The 24,339-nt window shown below is 47.9% G+C and overlaps 1 protein-coding gene across 1 annotated transcript in view; it reads left to right on the top strand.

Moving 5' to 3' along the window:
* Positions 1-24,339, top strand: part of GPR39 (G protein-coupled receptor 39) — a 170,482-nt gene that overhangs the window by 75,466 nt on the left and 70,677 nt on the right. The window lies entirely within an intron of this gene.

Raw genomic sequence — 24,339 nt, 5'->3', positions numbered from 1 at the left:
CCACCCCCCACCTTTTTTCCTCCAAGATTCCTCAGTCTGTTCTGTGCTTGAGGACTGCCTAGTAGATGCCATGTCAGGATGTTAGGGAGAAAGAATCCCCTTGCTTTCCTGATGCCTGTGTCTGTGGCTACCAGTAGCCCTAGGAAAGGAAGATCTACCCTCTGTATGGCACAGGGCCCTCCCTGAAATAGGGCCAATGGGTAGGGGACTGGCCTGGGGGGCATGTGGCTCTGCCACCACCTACACACATGACAAATCAGTCTGAGCCATGGTTACTGTGTAAACTGCAGGTGCCCCTAGGTGCTGGGAGGGAGCATGGCAGAGTGCTCTTGCCAGAATCTCACAGATCAGATTTTTTTTTTAAAGAGAAGGGACTGAAATTAGGTCTTCACCTATTTATCTTGCCAAGTAAGAATATTAAAAAGGGGAAAAGATAAAAGAAAAAGACCATCTCTTGCCACCATTCTTTGATAAAAGCATTTTTAACTCCCTAGAACATAGATGGGATGATCTTAGAGCAAAAGGAACAGCCCATTACAGCGAGTTCAGATGGTTAACATAACAGAAAACTCATGTGGCTTTTGTTTTGCTCACTGCAGCTTGGACCTGTGGTGGTTCTGTCGGCCATCCCCGAGGGCCAGCTTTTGGGAACTAGTAATGTAGAAAAAAGAAGTGCCTAGTGCTGGCCCTGCGGCCCACTGCTTGTGTGACCTCAGCAATTTATCTAGCACCCCTGAGCTTTAGTTTCCTCCTCTAGAGTTTGGTGGCTGCTTTCCAGGGGCTTTGTGACACTTCAAGGAGGTGCATGTTGAGCACCCACTACCTGGAGGAGGGGGTCGGACCACACTTAGAGCTTTTAGAGCCATGATTCTCAAGGAGGGATCCCCGACAGGCAGCATCAGCATCACCTGGGAACATTCCAGAAATGAAGAATGTTGGGCCCTACCCTGGACCTGCTGCAGCCCAAACTATGGAGGTGGAGCCCAGCAATCTAGATTGTAAGCAGCCCTCCAGGTGGTTCTGATGCTCCCTAAAGCTCAGGAGCCACCGCTGTGGAGCACGCTGACATCTCTGTAGCGGTGGCAGCCGCTGTGGTGGTAGCTGGATGCTGACAGAGCTCCCAGAGCCCCTGCACAGAGGGGAACTGAGAGGGCCCTGAGCTGGCCTGGTAATTACCCAGCTCAAGCTGCACTTCGTTCACCAATCCATTCCCCCGGGAACGAGGCTTTACCTCGACATGTTAATCATGAGTCATCTGCCCGACTGTCCCGTTAGATTTCTCATGGGAGATCCTGGCAGCAGTGCCCTCCTTCCAGCCCAGCAGTAGGGCATTGCTCTGGCTGTGCCCGGCTCTGTGTGCCAGCAGCTGGGACTGGCTGCACCCTGCACTCCGTTGCCGGCTCGCCCCTCTCCGAGTGTCTCCCATTGCCTCGCTGGCCGGGGCTTGGACGTAGGTGATGTGGCTGGTCTGCCGTTCTGCACAGTGCTGTCCTCGGCTGCACCAGGAAGCTGTCAGAATCTGTGCCCAGGTTCAGCTTTGACTGGGTCATGCTCCCAATCAAAATGGTCCCCTCACAAGGCACCTGCAGAATAAATCCAGGGTCTTATCCTAGAATACAAGGGCCTCCAAAATCTAGTGCCACTAAATGAATTAAAAAAAATTTAAAGATATAGAAAGCACAGGGGATAGTATAACACATACTCAAACTGACACGTTAATGGGCTGCCAGATTTTTAAATTTGTGTGTGTGTGTGTGTGTGTGTGTGTGTGTGTGTGTGTGTGTGTGAGAAATATTACAGATAAGGTCTCCTTTCCCCTCTTCCCCCTCACTCCCTAAAACCTTTAGGGAATTTTCCTCTGCAAGTCACCGTCACACAGCCTGCAGCTGAGCCATCTGGACCCCTGGGGGCTCGCCGTGGAAGCTGGCGCTCCCCTGTCTCCTTGCCTTCTCCTGGATGGGACCCCTGACCGGGTGCCCTCCCCTCCATCAGCTGCCTGGCTGTGCTTGCTCAGACCCCGGCTGCCCTTCGAGCCCCAGTGCAAATGCCACACCCTCCGTAACACTCTGGGATCTTCTCGCCACGTCTCTCATGCTCCCCACTCCCACCTCAGCTGGGGGTAACTTCTCTCTAAATCCCCATGGTCAGAGCACAGGGTTGAGGGCTCAGCGCGGCCATCAGCTGAGGGTGGCATCTCTGACACTCAGTGTCCTCTTCTGTAAACGGGGATTATGATGTCTTCCCACAGCCTTGCTGAGAGAGAGGGTGTGGCCGCAGTCAGGGGTTTTATACATGAGCACAGGTAGGAGGGCTTATGTCTGATGCCTCCGGCTTTGTCACCGTCTGCGGTGTGGCCTGCACATGTCTGAGCTGCCTGGGTGCAGAGTGATCCCTGTTTGAATCATCTGATGGCCACAGGCCTGGAAGCTTGGCACACAGGACAGAGGAGGGAGTGAGGTAAATACAGAGGTTATTTCTGCCCCATCTCATCATAGGATGGAGAAGTTGAACTTCCCCTTGGCTGTCAGACCCGTAGCAAGTGCTCACTCTGTTCCAGGCCCAGTTCTAGCTCGTGGTGGTGGCACAAGAGGTTTCAGACATGAGAGCAAGGCCAGTCGGAGACAGAGGCCTGTGTGTGACAAAATGCACATGTTCCCTCATGTTGTTCACTCATTGTCTGAGGGGCAGCAGGATGGGGAGGCTGACGGTGCTTGAACGGGGAGGGGGTGCGCTGCCTGGGAGCCCTGAGATAAATGCTCCAGAAAGCAGGCACCGAGCATCTCCCAGCATCTGGCCTGGAAACCTCTTCAGTGACATCTTGACAAACCGCCTTTGCAGGAAAACTGACCAAATATGAGCAAAACAGGTTCATAGTCCCAGACCCAAAAAGTTCTGAAAACTGGAAACTTGCATAACTTATTTGGCAATAAAACCTGGACCAACCTGATAGAGGTTATTTATAGCATTTATCAAACTGAGTGTGAAAATTCTGCCTTTTGCTGCAGAAGTGTGTGTGTGTGTGTGTGTGGTGTGTGTGAGTGATTTCAGAACACTTTCCCAGAACCTGCAGGGGTAATTTGTAGCCTTCAGTAGATGCACTACTACCTTTCTAAACCCTGAGAGATTTCAAATTCCTAAACAAATCTGGCTGCCCCCAGCATTTTAGCCAAGAATGGTGGACCTATACAGACCTCAGCAGGGTCCTCCTGCTGTCCACCCTGCCCCTTGTAGGCTCCCAGGCAAATGGTTTCCTTCCACCTGGGGCAGGCCTGCCAGTTTCTTTGAAATTCAGGCAGAACCTGCAGCCAAAGCCCAGAGCAATCCTTTCCTCATTCCAGAAGTGTGTTTTCCTTAGTGTTGGAAACACAGCCTAGATGACAGGAAAGAGGCTTCAGCATCATCTGCAGGGTTCTCTCGGCTGCATTAGATGGCTGCCCCACCATCAGGGGTTAATACCCCAGGCTGCTCACCCCACTCAATACCTGCACACTCTGGGCTTTCTCTCCTGCCTCCCCATACCATAGTATGTGAGGAAAATGCCCCATTTCCTTGGGGTCCTACTAGGTGCTAAAGTCCTAAATAAATGGTGCTCAGGTATTAATGGGTGGCATGAGCTCTGGGTTTTGTATCTGGATGCCATTTATACTTTAGCCAGGAGACTTTGGGCTTTAACCCAGAAGTTTGATTATTGCAGGGTTTTCAAATAATGTTATAGACAGGGAAAATATTTGGGGGCAGAGGAGTTGTTCCGATTACTTAGTATTGCTTAATAAACTGGCCCCAAACCCAAGCAGGGGCTTAACGCAGCCACTTTATTCTGCTCAGGAATATAGGGAGTGTTTGGCTGGGCGGTTTGTCTCTGACCCATGTGAGTTTAGCTCAGTGGCTATATTCTGTTGGTCCCAGTGATCACCGGGCCTGCCCAACTTCAAGGATGGAGGAAATCAGCCCCCACTTTCTGATGAAGAGCAGCAGGATCCCGCGACAGGCACACGGGGGATGGGAGCTGCCCAACCACTTTTGGAAAATTACAGTTGGCACAGGAGGCTTCCAGGCAGGTCAGATGCCCACATGGAGGAATCTGCGATCCCACCCAGTCCAAAGAATTATGATGGAGGGAACTCGTGGTGCAGAGAAGCAAAAACAATGTTTTTTAAAAACATATGTATAGGTCAAGGGAAAGGAAGTTGGTGTTAGGACCAAGGAAACCCGTGTGCCCACCTCTCACCTATATCACCCACCCTCATCCCCCACACCTCTTGTACTCCCATCCTCAGGGTGCTGAGAACTCCTCTAAGACATGCAGAAAATTTTTTCTTCTACTGCAAAATATAAAGGTTATTATTTAGTATTCAGGCCTGCTAAAGCTGCTGGCCAGAGCATTAGCTGTGAGAACAGGAAGGCAGCCCGAGCCCCAGGCCCTGGAGAACTGAGGAAAGGGGAGAGGCACTTCTGGTGGAGGGAGGTGGTCGGGAAGGAGGCCTGACTGTCCCCATCTTCTGGGGCCCTGAGGGGGCACATACCGCTGGGCCTGGCATCTGCTGGCACCTCAGCTTCCCTCTTTGGCATACTGTCCTCCCTCCCATAGAAGATGCCATCTGCCACATGGGCATCAGGATTGCAGATGTGTGTGTGTGTGTGAGCTGGAGGCTTAAGCATTGTGTTCCGGCAACTCGGAGAGATTGACAGGCAGGGAAGACATCCACCAGGGAGCGCTTTTATATCAGCATGTTAAACCAGCACTCATCCGGACACCTGGGCCTGTGGGCTTGTAATTTTATCGCAGCCTCTGCCCATCACTGCCAGTGTGCTATTAAAGGCAATCTCGCTGCCACTGCTATGAAATGCCAGCTGCGAGCTGCCAGTTTCCTGCTGACCAGTGACTGGGGCTCGGCCTCCTTCTGCTCCGAGTGTGCTGTGAAACTGAAACAGACTTGGGACTCGATTCTGTTCTCCCAGTGAGCTGTCTTTGAAAGGACAGGCTTCAATCCGACTGGTGACACTCACACAGGTGCTTGGTGGCTTCTCTCAGGTGACCATCCTGACGTGGCTGCCTCTGTCCCCCCTTCACTCTGTAAACTGGGGTCAGTTAAGGAGATGTGGGCTTTTCCTATAGCAAGTTTAAGCCTGAGTTGGGGTAATAGGCCTTCTGGAAAATTAAAACCATATTCCAAGTTCCCAGAGCAAAAGAAACACATTCTGGATATTCCATAGTTTTCCATCATCCACAGCACTGACTCCTCCATCATTGGCAGCATTCAACATCATTGGAAAGCGGAGGAAAAAGACCTAGGTGCGCCAGTCCAGTGAACTGACAACCCAGGGCACAAAGCAAGGAGCAGGAGTGTGGGTGACCCCAGAAGGAAACTAGGTAGGGGTGGCAGGGGGATTTGGAGTGCGGTGTGGGCAGAGGGCTTGAAGATTTCGCCCCATGGATTGCCACGGCCTTCTGTGCAGGAGGCAGGGGCAGTGGGACACGTTTTTCCTACCCTAGGCTTTGGTGTCCTCATCAGCAAAGCGCAGAGAATAGAAATATCTTCCTTATAGGGTAGATCGGAAGATTCAATGAGACAATATGTGCAAAGCACCAAGAATAGTGCCTGGAACAAAGGAAGTACTAAGCGGTCACTGTCACTCTGCTGTTACTGTTTGATAGAGGAGTATCAAGGTGCGATTAACCAGAGCGGGGCGTGGTGGCAAAGAAAGTCTGCTGGGCCACCTGCACTTGGGCAGCGTTGGGTCCTAATCCCATAATCACCAGTAGCCAGCACGTGACCACATTCTTTAATCTCTCTGAGCTTCGGTTTCTTCTCCCGAAACACAAGGAGGTTTGAGTAACTAGTTGCTAAGCCCCCTCCTGCTAGAAATGTTATGAACCTTCTGTGAAAATGCGAGATCAAGTAGGGTTCCTCTCACGGACCAGAAAGGGAAGGAACCTTTGCGGACAGGGATGGGAGGGGAGATTGGAAAGCCGGGGGCCGGCGGGGATTCCAGAGGCATCTGCGTATCTCAGTTCTGCATGAGTGGTCTGGGGCCAGGTGGCCCTGTGTGGGGGTGGCCAGAGTGGCTGTGTTTTACAGGGTGTGTGTGGGCAAGGGAACAGGGTAGCTGCCGGGGAGGTATCCTCAAGTACAAGCTGTCACTACAGACTGGACAGTTGTAACGAGATGCTTTTGAAGTGACCTTGATTCACTTGGTCAGGTTGCCTCCTCTCACGGAGCATTGAGTGCTCTGTGGGCCCATGTCCTCCCTCCTACAGCCCCAGGGAATGAGCTGGTGCATTATTCCTCTTGCACGTGGTATCTCTGAGACCCCAGGGCTAGACTGAGAGATGGCCCCTCAGGCAAAAGGTAATGGACATGTCGGGTCGGGTCTTGTAATCCAGGTAGGAGGCGGCCAGAATGGGAATTCCAGGGTCAGAGAGGTCGTTGGTACGCAGCTTGGCCTAGAGAGGCCTCATGAGAGGCGGGAGCGGAGGGGGCTTCTTGGCTGGAGGGGCCTATGGCTTTTCCAGCCTACTGCCTTGTTACCCAGATCGGAAAACTGAACCCTGCATAAATCTGCATCTTATGAGGTATGTGTGTGTATGTGTAAGGGCTGTGGGTATAGAAACAACAAAGTTAATCCAGGAGTGAAGAGTTGTATACGCAGGGTGGTCTGGTCTCTTCTACTCTACATCCCTGTCCTGCTCTTCCCACCCCCTGTTCAGCCCTTTTTCTCCATTAAAACATAAAAAACAAAAACCACAACCACCTCCCCCGCCCCCCTCGAAACAAAACCCCCCAGGGACACCAGGCTCCCATTTGGCCTCACCTACTCTACTAGAGAAGTATGGGCTGTGGGTGGAGACTGTCCCTCAATATCCATCCCCCCTCCTTCCTTTTGTTAGAGTTGGCCTCTACATTTTCCAGCCTCCCTCACAGCTCAGTGAGGCAAGCGACTGAGTCCCAGACAGGTGGACTTCAGTGGGCAGCAGTGATGTGTGCAGCTAAGGGCCCATCCTTAAAAGGAAGCTGCTTGGGCTTGCTCGCCTTTTCCCGCATCATTCTATTTTCCCACGCTGGCTGCACCCCCCAGAAGGGTGGTGGAGGTCCAGCTTCCACCTTGTGCATGAGATGATGTCATGAGGATGGTGAGCTTGACTGACCACCTGGAGCAGAGTCACTTGAACCTCTGAGTCACCTGTCTGCTCAGACTTTTTCAAGAGAGAAATACAAACCTTCCTATTACTTGGTCTTAGGTTATGTCTTAGCAATGAAATAAATATCTTTAATACAGAGATGTTGCAGGCATTGGGGTGGGTAGCAAGTAGGGAAGAGGAATTTGTGATGGGTCTTAGTGCTGGTATTTAATGTTTAGCATGGTCCAAACTCTGGGTCCTAGCCCCTGATCTGCCAGCCCGGAAGCCTGGGACAGGGGTGGCAGTGGTCATTTCACCTCTCGTATCTCTGCCCTTCACCTGTGACATGGCAGGGCCTGCCCTCCAGGACTGACATTCTCCAACTCTCTAACTTTGGATCCACACCAGTTACTTTTCAGTTGACAGCCCTTTACTCCCTTTCCCGGCGAGGCTGACAAATCAGCCAGGCAGTCCATGCGAGGCAGCTGCTTTACAAACTCCAAGTAGCTGGTCATTTGTAATTGGGAGTGTGATGTGATTGAAGGGCCCCCATCCATAACCATGCTCAGACTCCACTGCTCCCCATGGGGCTCGTAAACACACTATGAGAGTTTATTTCTGGACTTAGTCATTCGAGTCTTTGTAAGTCTCTCGCTAAAAAATAAGTCCTTTGTTCACACTTACCATTCACTCTCCAAACACGTATTAATGCTGAAAGTGAACGTATCTGGCCCTGCTCTAGATACCAGAGACTCAGAGTTGAATAATGCTCAGGCTGCCCTAAAACCACCTCAGAATCCATGTGTGTGTGCATGTGTGCATGTGCAGAAAGCATCTTGACAATGCTCCAGCCTCAGTGAGCCCACTATGAGGATCAGCAGGTCCAGGTGCCTCCGGCATTTCTAACAAGCTCCCAGGGGATGCGGGTGAGGCTGGTCCAGGACCACACTCTGCATAACAAGGGACAGTGAGACCTGTGTCGACTATTGTCACCCAGGGCTGAGGGCTCACCTGAGAGGGAATGACTGAGTTTTCCAGGCCAGAGGCTGGAGGATTTGGGGAAGGTTTCCCCAGAGGTTTCATATTCATGGAGACCTGGAAGGATGACTATAAATAATAGGTAAGAAGAATAGTTTATCAGACTTCTTACATTTTCCCCCCCATCAGCATTAACAAGGCATAGCCAAGAGTCATTTTTGGTTGGGAGTTGGCACGTGGGGAAAAGTGGAAGACATTTGTAGCAACAGTTCTCAAACTTGAGTGAGCATCAGAACCGCTGGGGGCTTATGAAACCGGGTTACTGAGCCCCATCCTAGAGTTTCTAATTCAGGGGCCTGGACTGGAACCCAGGAATTTGCATTTGTGTTAAGTCCCCAGTGGGGGAGCTCCCTGTGGGTGGAGGTGATTACTGGGCATATGAGGGGGCCCAGCAGGCAGAGAAACTCAGAGAAATCTGACAGGGGTTGCTGGAAGGGGCTTTGTTAATTCTTGGTCTGGCACAGCTGGTGGGGACAAGGCACTGAGAACTGACCACTGAGTTGTACGCTGCTAGAGAGCTGCGGAATGTGTAACCATCTGCCGTGTATTCCTGATATCCACACGTGGAGATGTCATCACAGGCAATATTACCTTTCTTACCCCTCCCTGCTCTTTGTGAAGCATGTCACCTTCCAGGAGTCTGGCTGTAAAAATGAAGACCCCGTCCATTCCCACCCAGCCTCGGTGGTCAGTGGCACCTTGGGGGCTCATTGACAGCTCAGGGGGCTCTGGAGCTTGGGCAGAGCTGTCATTTTGAGAGGCTTTGAGATGGGTTGGTTTGCAGGATACAGCAGAAAGAGGCATCATATACAAATATCATATGAAAGTGAGGGAGGGAGGGAGTGACTGGCTGACATTTTGTTTGCCCCAGAATCCTCTGAGGAAGAAAAAAAACCATTAGTGCTTGAATTAATGTTAATTCAATGAAATATTTTCATAAAGTGATCCTCGGAGCAGCAAGACGATGTGTTTCGTATTTTTCACTGCCTCTGGCAAGTCACACTAATGGAGGGTCACTGGGGTTGCAGAATGAGGAATGCCCTAATTGCATTATAAGGGATGTTTGCCCATTGGCTCAGATGGAATCGTCTCCTAACGGCAGTCCTTTGGGGAGAGTGCCCTTTCTGCTGGGGGGTGGGAGGACAGGGAATTGAAAAGTAATTGAAATTTGCAAATGGCATTTCCTTGGGCCCTAAACAAAATGGGGTGCATACCTCCAGCAGGGGGCAGCAGTGCACAAACATCAGTTCTGGTCATGTGAATCCAGAGCTTGGAGTTGTCTGAAATAGCAAAGCAGTGAGGGCTGCTGGGGTGACATATAGAAGGTTTCTAGAGCTGGCAACACTGGGTCTGACGCACCCACCCATCCGCCACCAGCAAACCTTTGATGTTTCTCAGTATGCTGAGGAGTCAATAAATGTTTAGGTCTGCTGGGTTTTAATTCTGGAAATATTCTTTTAATCTTTTGGCTGCTTTGTGTAATTTAGAATTTCTGCCTTCTGACTGCAAATTATAAGTAAACTAGGATTAAGAAGTCAGCTTTACAATACGGTAAGTCAGTTGATAGATATTTAAAAATTGTAATGCAGTCCATCTCCTTCCTTGGGTTGAAATTATATTAGAGCTGTAATTGACATGACACCCTCACACCAACTTTGGTAACTTGCTTGTTGATATCCATTTTAAAGTGAGGGAATGAGACTGACAAAATGCAAGAAAACAACTTTCAAAGAATAGTCAGTTCCTCCCTCCCCTCAATTTAGGGATAAAAAAGAGACCTATTAGTTTGTCCATTCCTAAGACTGGGCATGTGGCCCAGAACATATTTTTTCAGCAATTTATCAAGTTTGCTTGTAAATGACTTTGATGATAGATGGCTTTGCCTACCTAGCTGGGCTGGAAAATTCTGTAGCCCAGCACACTTCTCCTTCGGGAAGCTATTCTCATCTTGCATATTTCCCCTACCACCCTCTGCTGTTATCCCCACCCCAAGGTTAATGTAATCCTGTTGTTCTTTTTTTTTTTTAATATGTCTTTATTGATTTCAGAAAGAGGAAGGGAGAGGGAGAGAGATAGAAACATCAATGATGAGAGAGAGTCACTGATCGGCTGCCTCCTGCGTGCCCCTTACTGGGGATCGAGCCCGCAACCCGGGCATGTGCCCTGACTGGGAATCGAACCCCGATCTCCTAGATCCAAGGTTGATGCTCAACCGCTGAGCCACGCTGGCTGGGCAATCCTGTTGTTCTTAAATGAACCACCTAAGTCTTTCTCTTCCCTCTTCCTGTTGTTCTCCTCACTGTTTAAACCCTTCAAAGATGTCACAGCTGGAAAGTATTTCAATCATCGTGTCTCCTTTCAGCCAGCCAGTGTGCTCTCTGCAGCTTGTGCTGAAGTGCAGTTTTTCACAGCATTGTTTTTTAGTTTAAATAACATGCGGTGCACAATTGCTAAAGGTCTTCTGGAACATTCCACTTGGGGTCTTGCCATTAAATAATACTTTGATAGAACCACTAATTCAACTTTCCATAGGAGGAGATGCTATTGCCTCCCAGCACTAATTGGCTATAAATTTAGCTAAAGGTTCGTTTGCCTTGGGAGTTCGACCATCTTCTCTGAGCTTAGAGAAGTTCCCTGTATCAGATGTTTAATGGATAGACTTAGTGAATAAATATGTATTTATTTGTAAGTGCATCATTCCAGTCGGGTGAAAGGAATTTAACGATGCTAAGCCAGCAAATATCATTTTTCTTGTTTCTCACACTACCTGGCCACATGTCAGCTCCTCAATTTACCAGCTCTTGCATATATTACTCAACCTTACTGAGTCTCAGTTTCCTCAATGGCAAGATAGGGAAAGCAAAATCTACTGTGGAGGTTTGTTTTAAGCATCAAATAAAAGCTGTACCAGTGTTTAGCAGAACATAGAGTAAGTCCCAAGACATGCAGTGAGTTTTTGCTGCTGCTACTGCTGCTGTTACTGCTACTCCTATCCTTGGGCAGTTGAAATCCCTGTCTGGCTTCTCTTCGAAGCTCCTGCCTGCCTGTGCATTCTCATTTCTCAACACACATTACTTAGGAATGTCTATTCTGAGCCCAGCCTAGGTCAGATCCCCCTGTGAGTCACTGCCATCGAGATAGCTGTGTGTGTCTGCGTGTGTGTGTGCGCACGCACGTGTGTATCTCCCCTTCTGAGCGCTCATCCCAAATGTAATTAAATGGTGGATTATACATATTGATAGGTGTAACTCCCTGGTGATGTTTTAGTCTTGGATTGGGGGTGGGTTTCCAGATTCAGTAAATAAATGCAAGTTGCATTTATGAAATTTTGGAGTATATATTAAATATCGTATTCTAAAAAACAAAACAAAACACAAACCCAAACCATGGATATTGTAATTAACTGTTTCCTGTCTCTATCCTCAGTTAGAAGGTGAGCTTGATGAGGCCAGAGGTGGAGTCTCTCTCAGTCATCCCTGTAGTACCAATGTCGGAATAGTATCCTGCCATTAACAAGTGGTTGAACGAACACATGGGTGGATGAATGAATGAACTCGAATCCTTCATTCTGGTCAAGTAGGCTCTTCACTCTCGCATGAGCACGTCACGTTCAGCCCTTCTCCTGTATCACCATCCTCAAATCAAGTGCTCTTTCCTTCCAAATTCCCTCTCTTTTTTCAAATCTCGGAGCAGCTAAAGTCTCCTATTCTCTCCTGAATAGCCATGGCAAGTGTACCTTCATATCCCAGCCTAGCCTGGGCATGTCCCTCCGGCAGGCATCGGGGCTTTCCCTCTCAGCGGAGCCTAGGTTGCCACACGCAGAAACGGACCTTCAGCAAGCTGTGAGTCTACCTGGGACTGTCAGAGGCGAAATCCTTGGTCCAGGGAAAGGTCTCATCATTTTTGGTGCCCAGAACATGTCTCACCTGGAGTCCGTGCGTGGTGGGCATTCAGCAGGGGGTTACTCTGTTGATTAGGACTGTGTGTTTTCCAAGCTTTGCCCTTCATAGAAGTAGGTTTCTTTAAGAGCCCAGTGTCCATTTGACTATTTAACACATCTGAAAAGCAGCAGGACCATATCCCCACCTGGTCCTCTCACTCTGTGGGCTATGTTCTTAATAAGAGCTTCAGAATGACTTTTGAAGTCACCTGCCCTCGGAATTTCATGTAGCAAATGGTCCAGAACTTCATTTCTTTTTTAGTTAACTTAGATCGATGCCAGGAAATCAGTGTTCTCTCTGTGATGCTCACCAACAGCCTATTTAATAATCCATTTTACATTTTTAAGGAGGACTTAGGTCAGCATGAGCTGCCTGCGCCTCCTGAAATCAGCCTGTCCTTCCTGGAACTGGCGCATCTGCTCCACTCCAGTCTCCTGGCTTCTCCGGGAGCCCATGGCAGTGACTAACAGGCTCTCTGAAGTGTTTCTTGAATATTTCTCCACGCACCCCAGATCTAATTTTGCCGGTCTGACCCCCGATCACGTTGCCATAGCTTGGTAGTTTCCTAATATATCCTGCCTTGATGAAGACTTCGGTTGCTTTCTGGAACCCTGGTCTACAGGGTCCAATCTGCATACTCTCCTCATCGCTGGGGAAGATGAAAGCCCATTTGAAATTTCAACACTTTGTTTTGTTAGCTGTTCATTGTGCTACGTTTTGCCCAATCGACGGGTCTGTCCCTTTGTTCTGTTTGCTCCAGGTATCATTAGAGCTCCCTTTGTCGTCTTCGTTTCTCATAACCCTCAGTGGATTTTGGGCTTTTACCTGGATGTGAGTCTTACAAGACCTTGACATGCTTTTAAAATTCGTCCTGACTTTCACGTCTCTCTGTCCATCCTTTGCCCTTGCCTTTCAGACACCTGAGCTGAAGAGAGAGGCTTCTGCAGAGCTTTGCTGCTTCCTTTAAAGGTCCCCCCTCTCCTCTTCCTTTCTTCCTGGCTCAAGAGTGGCAGTGTGGTCAGAATTACGTTTTACAAGCAGGAAATTCTAATTACCACACAGTGGCAGCTGGAGCAGCTTATCTGTACAGTCCTCCAAGTGCTTCAAAAGCAGCTGCTAAGAGGGTGATGATTGTGTCAGCAAACATGCTATTAATTTTCTCTCCAGGTGGGCTTGTGTGGGGCCAGGAGAACAATCGGGTATGTTCATGTTTCACTGGGAGGAAAAATAAAGAAGGAATCAGGAGAATCAGGCACAGGAGGCATCGCTAGAGCCATGCCAGGCTCTCGCCAAGCATTAGTGGCCCTAGGCCCTTCCCAGTGGACACAGGTGGCTGGTGGGGTTTGCACTGGGCTTTCTTGCCAACCTTTTCAAAGACTGCTTGCAGGTGCCGGCAGTGGCCGATCACTGGCCTCCAGCCCGTGGAGTCAGGAACATCGCTCAGTCCTCCATTCACCAGAGTCTCACCCATGCCTGTCACCCAAGGGGAGCAGTTAGATGCATGTTGAATTCTATTGCCATGGTTGCGCCCTGGCGTCTCGAAACTTCACTCACTTTCTCACATACTGGATGTTCCTCCTCCTTTCCCTCTTTTCTCCACTCTTGGTTCTCTGTGCTCTATTTTTAATTCCTATAAGGCCAGATGCTTCTCTGGGCTTACTTATCTCCAGAATAAGGGTCTCCCAGAGTGAGCAAACTTGCACCTTGGCAAGACCGATGGCCCTCCATCTAAGACCCCTCCTCCTGTTTCCCCATCTCAGACTCTCTTTGTCTCTACTTCTGTACCTACCACTGTCCTCCCAAATCAGGATCTAGTTTCAGAGGAGAGATGCTCCTTAAGTCCTCTATCAGGAACCACTCCAGGGTGCATATGTTTTGTATTATTTCTTCATCATTAAAGCTAAAATATTTCTTCCTCATTGAAGCATAAAGAGCTAGGTGGAAATAAATGTCACAGGAATGACAGTTAGAAAATCCCCATTTTGCAATCCCTGGCAAAGTAATTGATTCAGGCAATGATTATCAGGGGATGGAACCATTAGTTAAATGTTGATGGGGGACTCGACAAGGGAAGAAGTCAGGCTATCTCCTCCCAAGTCCGCTCATTAATGATAGCATCACTAAGCAAGGGACAGCCAGTCCTTATGTGCCTCCTGAAATACATGCCATTCAGCACCACGTGAGAAGTAGGCTTGGTAAAATGAGTGGAACCTGGAATTAATCAAGCTGCAACACTAAGTTCCATTTACTAGACATTCAGGGAACAGAGGAACAAATAAAAGACACCACAAGGAAGCAGGCTGACAAATTCAGAATATCAGCCATTCTACAGGGTGTCCTCCAAAAATATATACACACTTTAACAGCTAGTAGCTCAATTTTGAAAATGAAATGTATTTTAATAAACACTGCCTTTATAATTATTCAGAGCATGTGCATACATTTTTTTTGGTATACCCTATATATTGGTCACTGCAACAGTCAAAGGCATAAAACTTCAGAGACATAACAACAAAATGTAACCAAATATAATGCTGTTCCTTGTCTGGGTCCTGATGTGAGCAGGCCAATTATGAGGTAGACAGCTGGGGACACTTGGAATTACTGCTAGTTTTGTTAAACAGGTTAATTTAGAGTCAGGGTGAAGAGTGTTTGGGAGTTTGTTGTACTATCCTGCTATTTTTCAGTATATTTACTTTTTATATTTATATTTATTTATAAAAATATAAAATGTAGATTTAAAAATGAAGCAAGCTGGTCAATTTACTTTCTCAGAGTGTCTGATGTAAAATGACCAAAATGAGTTATCTTGCCTGATTTATATCCCTCCGGGTTTAATAAATTAGTCTGGTTTCTAAGTTTAAAAAGGGAGGGAGGGGGGATTATTATTAATATAGTGGTTGGAATTTTACAGTGAGCTGTTTATTTAACATTCCCTTGGTTTTACAATGGAACCTACAGACCATACATTTTCTGGCACAGATGCACTTGGTAGGAATAGAGTATCTGAAGACTCGGAGGGCCTGAGCTCCATTCCCCCCCTTCCCTGCAAGCTGGCCATGTAACCATGTAGCGGTGGTGAGAACAGGCCTTCCTTTAAAGGCCTCCTGAGGGGGAAGCACAGTTCCTCCCAGAACCACGAGGATTAGCGCCTCGCCATCAGGGAAGCCTTGAGAACACAGGCCCCGAGAAACCCTCCCCGCCTTATCCTGTGCACAGTGGAGAGGAGGCAGCCCCTCTCTCCCAGGTCCCTCTACTTCCCAAAGGACTGGCATGAACCCTCTGGCCCTCGGTGTCCCCTGATCTCTTTGCCTTATTAATCATGTGGGGGGTCCTTCTCCGTGGCCCCCTGCTTTCCTGGTCTATTCAGAGCTGGGGGGCTGCCTGTGTTGAGAACAAGGCGTGAGTTTCCTGATGGGCTCCCACCAGCCTCACACCTTCTGGCCTCTATCTTTGGACCTGCCCTTTCCCGACTACCAGGCTCCGTCAGCCTCCTGGAGGGCCCCGCACCCCCGCCTCCACTCTGCTCATCTGGACGGTACAACGCACTGCAGGCCTCGGTAGTTGGATCCTCTACTTCCAGAGTCCACAGTGCGGTGAAACCATCCAGAAAGTAAAGAAATCTATAAACACAAACCCTTTTGGCCGTGAGAAGGTGGCTTCTGGTCCCCTTCAAGGAGTGCCTGCAGCATCTGGGAGGAGAGCCGAGGTGGGTCCCAGGTGGGGGGCTGATGCCTGGGGGGGGCAGGGGAGCCTGGGGGGGGGTGTCTGCAGAACACCAGCTTTCCCCACAGGGGCTGAGACTTTGAGGAAGTGAGAGCAGGCGGGCGGGAGCGTGGCAAGGAGAGGAGACGGGTGAGGAGGGGAGGGGTTAGACTGCAGCAGCCTCCCCTGTGAGCAGCCGGAGTTGGGCAGCCTGGACTCCGCAACCCCTGGCGGCGCCGTAGGGACAGGAGGTGCCCTGACTTCCCTCCCTCTGTCTCCCGCATGCAGTTAAGTGGCCTTCTCCGGGCTTACGTTGCCACATGCGTATAGGTGCTCCTCGATTTATGATGGGTTACATCTCAGTAAACCCATTGTAAGTTGAAAATATCGTAAGTTGAAAGGTATTTAGTACACCTGACCTACCAAACCTTGTACGTAAGACTAGCCAGTTTTTACTGAATGTGCATCACTTTAGCACCATTGTAAGGTCAAAAAATCCTAAGTGAAACCATCATAAGTAGGGGAGCTTCTGTATATCTCTGCTCCCCTTATAACCGTGAAGCACAGTGTTCTCGTCTCTGTCTTCCACTCGACCACAGGCTCCTGAGGTCAGGAGCTGCCCCTCTGATGTGTGATCAGCAGGCGCTCAGACGGTGCCTGGTCGGTGCCCGCATCTCTGCCCGGCAGCTTCCACAGGCTCAGTGCATGACTGCGGGTCTGTGCGAGTTGATGGAGAGAAAGAAAAGACATCAAGGTACGCTCCTGAAAGCCCACCGAATTATTCAGCCCAGCTGTCTAGTTCAGAATTTACCAAAAAGAACAAAACAAGCTAAGCCATGGAATAAAACAACACCGCAGCCTGGACGTTAATGACAATGCAGGTGGCATCACAAGGCGAAGTCCTGCCCGAACCATCTATTGTAGATAACGTCCCTTCAGTGAAAGATCAAGGACAAGGCACAAAAAGGCCGTGCTAATTTCAGAAAGAGAAGCAGATAACTAGCTAACATGAGAAGGGCGGCTGTAGGGAAATGTTCCATCAGCCCAGCGTGGCTCAGCGGTTCGGGAAGAGGGCAGGCCTGGCTGAGGCATTGGATGCCCGGCAGCACCACTGGACCGTGGGACTTCCCTCCTGGAAGACACACTTAGACTCCGCGCTGCATCTGTGGTTTGCATGGTACGAAGCTGCCACTACCTTTGTTCCAGTGCACAATGAGCAAATATAGGTGGATTTGCCCTTTCAAACTTATGCATTAGAGCGTCAACTATCATGAATGGAAAGCAGCTAGCAAATCAGGAGGTCACAGAAAAATTGTACGAGTTTTTAAGATAATTTATTTCAATTCACAGTTTGCGTAGAACGTCAAATCTGAAGGGGACCCAGGACAACTCAGTCTAACTCCTTCCTTGTATAGATGAGAAGCGAAGCCCATAGAACAATGACTTGCCTAAGAAAATGATGTTAGTGGTAGCTAGAGCTTGGGTTTATGGCTGCTGATTCATGTATCTGTGCCTGATCTGTTATCCCAAGAACGTTTCCATCCAGAACATTTTTATATTGCTGATTAAGCTGGATTGGGTTGGTGTATTTTACCAACATTTGTCATAGATTTTACCAAGAATAATTTTGGAAAGGTGGCTTTGTTAAATCACTTAAATATTAAAATATCCACTATACCAGTTTCCTCTGGTTTCAGTGGCAGAAGAGCACCTATGGTGTGTTGTTGGGTTAAGCTGTGGTTGTAAGATGTTGCCATCAGTATTATTTAGGAATGCTGTTGGCTGCGAGAAAAAAAACTTGCCCACATTGCTTGAATGAACATGAGTTCATTTTTATGACATCACAAGAAGTCTAGATACAGGAGGCTCTGCCTTTGGTTCAGCACTTCATTGATGTCAGGACTAATATCCGATTCTCTTGGCTTTCCCCTCATGGTACCAAAAAGACTGCTGCAGTTCCAGCCATCACATCCACATTTGATGCAAGAAAAAAGAGGAAGGAGTAGAGCCAACTGTATCTTCCTTTACTAGGGGAGAAGACACTTTCCCAGAAATGCCCAAGAGGACTTCTGTTGGGATCTCAGTGGCCAGAATTGAGCCATGATGCAGAGAAACTGGAAAAGTGGGGGACAGTATGGCCCTAATTGGCTAGACCAGTCATGGTGCATTTCCTGGGGCTGGATTCCTAACCAGGTTTTCTAATGCTAAGGAAGAAAAGGGCAATAGCTGTATTCCGTATCACCCCAAAATTGTCAAGGTCTGTCACAGCACATGATACTTACAGAGTACAAGCTTGATGGGCAGTGGGGTTGTGTGTTTTTTTTTAGTGTCTGATTCTGCGATCTTTTTATACCTTTAGTGAAAGATTATTTTAGTACTAAAGGCTTATCTGAGGATAACAAAGCAATTCCATTGTCATATTTATAGAGCTCAACATGTGGAAACAACAAATGTCTGGAAGACCTTTCCCCCACAGTATAGTTCAACTTCTAAACCCAGGTTAAAGGAGAAATTTTATGAAAAGTCTGTCAATAGTAAATACTAGGCCGGTCTTTAACTCTCATTATACACAAGCATAATTTTGTTAATGTTGCTTTTTGTCCAGATATTTTACCACAACTATGTGCTGGGTTCTCTTGTAGGCATTTGGGATACTCAATGAACAAATAAAACATTCTAGACAAAAGAATGGATAAAGCAAATGGAAATATATGTGCAATCGAATACTATTCAGCCTTAAGAAGAAAGAAATTCTGTAATGTGCACAGGGATGAACCTTGAGGACATTATGCAAAGTGAAATAAAGCAGCCCACAGAAAGACAAATACTGCATGATTCCATTTATGTGAGATATCTAAAATAGTCAAATTCAGAGAGTCAAAGAGTGGAATGGTGTTGCCAGAGGCTGGGAGGAGAGGGAGATGTGAACATACGAAGCAATGGGCATAATGTTTCATTCAAGCGATATAAATCCGTTTTATAGATCTTGTGCAGCATTATACCTGGAGTCAGAAATAACACTGTCACTAAAAACATTTGACCAGAAGGTAAATCTCATGTTAAGTATTCTTACCACAATAAAGTAAAACTTACAAAGGAAAAGACAAAAATTCTGTCCTTATGGAGTTTACATTTGGGGGTGCAGGACCCAGAAGGCACTGGTTGCTACAGCAGATAGCATACCATTCTGGAGGGCGAGGGCCCCTGGAGATGAGGCAGCTTCTGCTCCTGCTTCCCTCATTCCCACAGCTGGAGGGAGGCCTTCCCTCCTGCCCAGGGCTAGGACGCTGCTGCCATTTACCAGCCCTTGGGAGAAAGACATGGTCAAAATGCCAGCCAGATCGAACATCTCTGGGTGGACACGTGAGAAGCTGGCAGCAGCGGAGCCTCCCGGGAAGAGAACTGGTGGCTAGCTGGGGACCCTGGCTTTCAGACATTTTGGATTTTGTGCAGGGAATATGGATCACCTGAAAATATTATGTCACATAGCTGACACCAAAGATTTTTCTGAAGGCAGTGCGTGTTCCTTGTAGGCCACGTGCTGGATTCCTCACGGCTCAGGCTCTGAGTCAGACAGTTCACTGCTCTGCCCCGTATTAGCTGCGTGACCTCGCTTATCTGCACCAGGAAAATGGGCCAACCGTGAGTTTGCAATGAGAAGCGCATGAGCAGATTTACAGAGACTCCTGAAACCAGAAGTTGGTCTTGTCTGTTGGCCCCCTAGGTAGGCTGAAGTTGGTCACTGACACGTGGCTGTGAGTCCCCAGCTGTCTGCACTGACAGCTAAGGGGACATCTTGCATGCCCTTTATAACTGTTTTTCACAGCCATCACCTTGCCTCATCAACAACAATCACTTCCTGTTCACTCGGCTTAAAAAGCTGAGGCAGGATACAGTATATTGAGAAGAGGACAGACTGAAAGGCTGTTCTTGGGTTTAGAGGGGCTGAAAAACTTGACTTTGGAGCCTAACTTGTATTTCAAAGGATCTGCATGAGCATTTCCCCCCCTTAGACTTGTGATATCTTAATAAGAATAATACTTTAAAAAAATTTACTTTTACTGAATATGTATCTTATCTCCTTCAAGCACTTTTAGTAGAGTGTATCGGTTATCTATTGCTGTGTAACAAATGACCCAAAATGTACTGTCTTCGCTCTCACTGCTTCTGACAGTCAGTAATTTAAGAGGAGCTTGGTTGGGTGGCTATGGCCCAGGGTCCCTTGTGATATTGCAGTCCTGTGTTGGTTGGGGCTGCAGTCATCTGAAGGCCTGAGTGGGGCTGGAGGACTCAGTCACATGGCTATTGGCATCTGAGTTCTATTCTCATGGGCTTCTCAGTAGAGCTACTTGACTGTCCTCATAGCATTGCTGCTGGTTCCCCCAGATTAAGCGACCCAAGGGGCAAAGATGGAAGCGGCAATGCCCTTTATGACTTCGCTTCAGAAGTCACACATTGGCATTTCTGAGCACTCTGTGGCACACAGACCACTGGTGACTCAATATGGGAGGAAACTAAATAAGGGCAAGATACCAGGTGTACCCTGAAGCCTGACTATAATACATGTTATATATACAAAGCTACTCAGTAAGTGCGTGATATGAGTGTGCACGATGCACATACAATATATTCATGGTAAAAGCCAAAAGTTTACTTACTTTTGGAGGAGCGGGTACTCTGGTTCAGTGTCTCAAGCTTGGGTGTGCATTCAAATCACCTGCAGGACTATTTAACACACAAATTGCTGGGCCCCCTCCCCAGAGTTTCCTCTTCAGTAGATCTGGGGTGAGCTGAGAGTACTGCATTCTAAGTTCACAGCTGATTAGGATGCTCCTGATTCAGGGCCACAGTTGGAGAACCACTCCTAACTTTATGTAGAGATGCTAGTGGCTCTTTAAGAAAACTGCTTCAATGCAAATACATCCTTGGCCTCTTAGAGCTGAATACCAAATGGTTAAATTCCTTAAGCCTATTGTCTTAAAGCCGAGGTTCACTGAATGAGACAGACAAGGTAAATGTAAAAATCAGAGAAAGGGCAGTATATGGGCAGCTCTAAGCCATGATGTGCTGGCAAACTGACTCTCTTAAAAAAAAAAAAAAAAAAAAGGAAAAGCTTTGATTTGTAACTTTTGCCGGTTTCCATTGTCAGTGCTCCCACCAAGGCCAACGATTGCCAGATCCCCAGTGTTTCACAGCCAACTTTCCTTAGCTGATACATACCAGCTCCAGCACACAGTGTGTCTATGCCAGCTCTTTCCTTGTCATGTGTGATTCTGAGAAAGCTGCAGCCCAAGTAGTGGTGGCCAGGCGATTCGAACCACCGGTCCTTTCTATGCTAAGGCAGTCAAGCACCGGGCCTGATTTTCTTCCTGCCTAGTGTTTGATATTTTTGAGGTAGCTAAAGTGACAGGATACAGTGGTGCAGACAGCTCTGTGGCATAGGCAAATGCCCAATGGGAATTTTCTTTTCACATTCTACCCCCTCAGCACATAGCGCCCCACCTTGTATGGTCCGTTCTGATGACAACTCCAGGCTCAACTCAACCTCATAGAGACTAGTCCTCACCAAAGCCCTCTCTGGACTTCCCTCCCTTTGAAAACTCCCCTCTCCCAAAGCTCTTTTTCTCAGGGTGGGTGACAGAAGCTACTTTAGTGAAACTCATATTTGAGCTGCCAGGATGCCCATTAAGGGTAGAATGTCTAAGGGCCTATAGAAATCGCATAGAAAATTCATTTGCAATTCACCGTTTAGGGGGCTGGTGCCGTCTATTTACCACCTGGAACTGTTGTTTAGATTTGAAATTGCTACTTAACCTGTAAGCTTCTTGAGGGCACTCCTTTTTGTGTGTGTTCCTCATAGCATCTATCACAGGGCCTTGGGTAAAATAAACACTTAATAAACATTTAATGAGTTCCAAATTGAAATTCTCGCCCTTGCAGAAAACACTGTCATTCTAACAGAGAGCTTCAGTTGCCTTAATGCCAAAGTCTGAGTAATTTGGGAATTTCAATTACCATGAGAGAGATAGGGAATATCACTTTTTGGTAGGAAGGCCTTTTGGGGTTTCCCATAATGCTGCTTTTTTGTTATGTAAAGGACACATTCTTAGGAAAAAAGGACACATGGCAATTTAGTGCAATTTGAAAAAAAGGGATGGCTTTCAAGGTAGGCAGAACATGACCCCATGGGAGTGCCATCCTTAGCAGCCTTAGCAGTGATCACATTCTGGGAAATTTTCTTAGCTCTCTGAACCTCAGTTACCTGGTCTGTAAAGTGAGACTAATAATAACCACTTTGCAGGTCTTTGGTGAAGATGAAGTGAGATAATCTGTGAACGGTGCTAGAATGGAGCCTCCGGGGGAGCAGACACGCGTTAACCCTCTCGCTTCCTCATTCGGAAGAAATTGGCGTTCCTATTCCGGATGCACCCAAGTCCCCAGGATTCAGAATCTCTTGACAGTCTCATTTTTTGGTGGCATGTGCTTTTCTTTCTTTTCTTTTTTTTTCTCTGAATTTCTAAATTTTTGCAATTTCTAAGACAACATTAGTGACACGGAAATGAAAATCCGTTCCCACACAGTGTGACTGGCAGGTCCTACTGAGCTGCAGGTGGTGGGTGGGGGGTAGAGAGGGAAGCATCTTGAATATTTGCATTTCTAGAAATGTTTAGAGGGAAAAAGGAGCTATTTCTTCAGGGCCCAACCTGATTAATAAGGTGATGGGTTTGAGATCAAAGGGGGGTGGATTTCATTGTTTTTTCTCTGCTTCGGAGGCTCCTGGGTGCCCGGTAAATTTAGCAGTATACCAGGGATTAGGCAGTAGTGATGGGCCGTGAATCCAGGGCTGGAAAAGACAACTCCTGGTGACAGGGGCAGACCTGGAAGGAGGAAGTAAGCATTTAGCAGGGTGCTCTGCAGGCTACCCCACAATTAATACATTTCTTGGTCTAATTTAGCTGTGAATGGTAATAGCAAAATAGTTCCCATTTAATTGATTAGACACACATTTATTGAGCATCAACTATGTGCCAAGCCCCAGAGGGATAAAGGAGGCCAAGGACCTGATTTTCATACTCAGGAACCTAGAATAGATGAAAAGGCCTTTAATGTTTGTAAGTTATCAACCTTCCTCGGTGTATTAGGAAACCTTCCTAGATGTACTCAGAAATAAGTGAAGGGGTTTCTACATCTGGAAAGTTAAGTGATGGGTCAGCTCCCGATGGGGTGAAATACTGCATTTGTTTTTCCTTTTTAAAAAAATAATATGTTTTTATTGATTTCAGAGAGAGGAAGGGAGAGGGAGAGAGAGATAGAAGCATCAATGATGAGAGAGAGCCATTGATCGGCTGCCTCCTGCACGCCCCCCAGTGGGGATCGAGCCCACAACCCGGGCATGTGCCCTGACCAGTAATCAAACCCTGACCTCCTGGTTCATGGGTTGACACTCAACCACTGAGCCACGCCGGCAGGGCAGAATACTGCATTTCTTTATAGCCGCCTGGGGAAAGAGCCTGCCCAAGGTTGGGGCCTGAGATCTGAGCATTCTGGGCATGTAGGGTAATTTGAAAGGTTGAGATATGGCTCTTTGAATTTTTATAGAAAACAAATGCAATGCTTTCCTGAGTATGGGGGCAGTATCAGGCAAATGCAAGGTGAGGAATTTGGGCATTACATTGTGGCCCTATTTATTTTTTAAACAGGCATGTCTTTGCATGTGCAGAAGAAAATGGTCATAGTGCATGGGTTAGGACACTGAGCTGTTTCATTCAGTGTATGCACAGCCACCTTGTGGAGTGCTGGCTTCATACCAGGCACCGTGGTGGTTGCTGAGGACAGATGACAGCAGCAGGGTGGCACCCAGACGGAGTCTTTGGAAACACATTCAAGGCAGCAAAGAGTTCTTCCTATCGGGGTCTTGGTGGGTATCAGAGAGAAGGTAAGATTAACACAGAGGATCAGAGGAGGAGAACTGGAGGGAAGGAATGGGAGACCAGCGTTCCAAGCAGAGAGAACAGCACATACATTTCACGGCATATCCGAAAGGCAACAAGAACCGTAGTTGGGAGGCCAGAGCAGCGTCCCCACAGTGGCACTGTGCATTTTAGTCACTGGGCGATCTTGGTACAGGAGGCCTGTGGTGAGACCTGAGATAATACATTCCTAACAAGGTCAGGCTGCTGGCTGAAAGCTCCTTTGCGTAGGGAGGTTGTGGAACATGGTGTGTAGGAGAAAAAATGGGGGTGGGATGGAGGAAGGGGTGAAGGGCGAGGGCAAGGGCCTGTCAGCTTGGGCTGATTGCTGCCCCCCGGTGGGTTATAGCATCTGTGCCACCCTGCTGCCTGGCACCCTGCTGCCCCTTTCTCAGTGCCAACAGCAGTGACACTAAATTTTTACTCCTTTCCTGAAATCTCCCACCCTCGCCTGCCATCGTGGCCTCAGCTGAGTCTTGCCTTCTAATTCACTGAGAAAAGAGAGGTTATCGGATGGAATTTTCTTAAGGTATGCCAACCCCCCCAGCCTGCCGGCCTCTTCCCG

The sequence above is a fragment of the Miniopterus natalensis genome, chromosome 8 (assembly GCF_054644295.1).
Source record: "Miniopterus natalensis isolate mMinNat1 chromosome 8, mMinNat1.hap1, whole genome shotgun sequence".
Taxonomy (NCBI): Eukaryota; Metazoa; Chordata; class Mammalia; order Chiroptera; family Miniopteridae; genus Miniopterus; species Miniopterus natalensis.
Note: the sequence above shows the minus strand (reverse complement) of the source record. Positions and strands in the feature narration are given on the sequence as shown.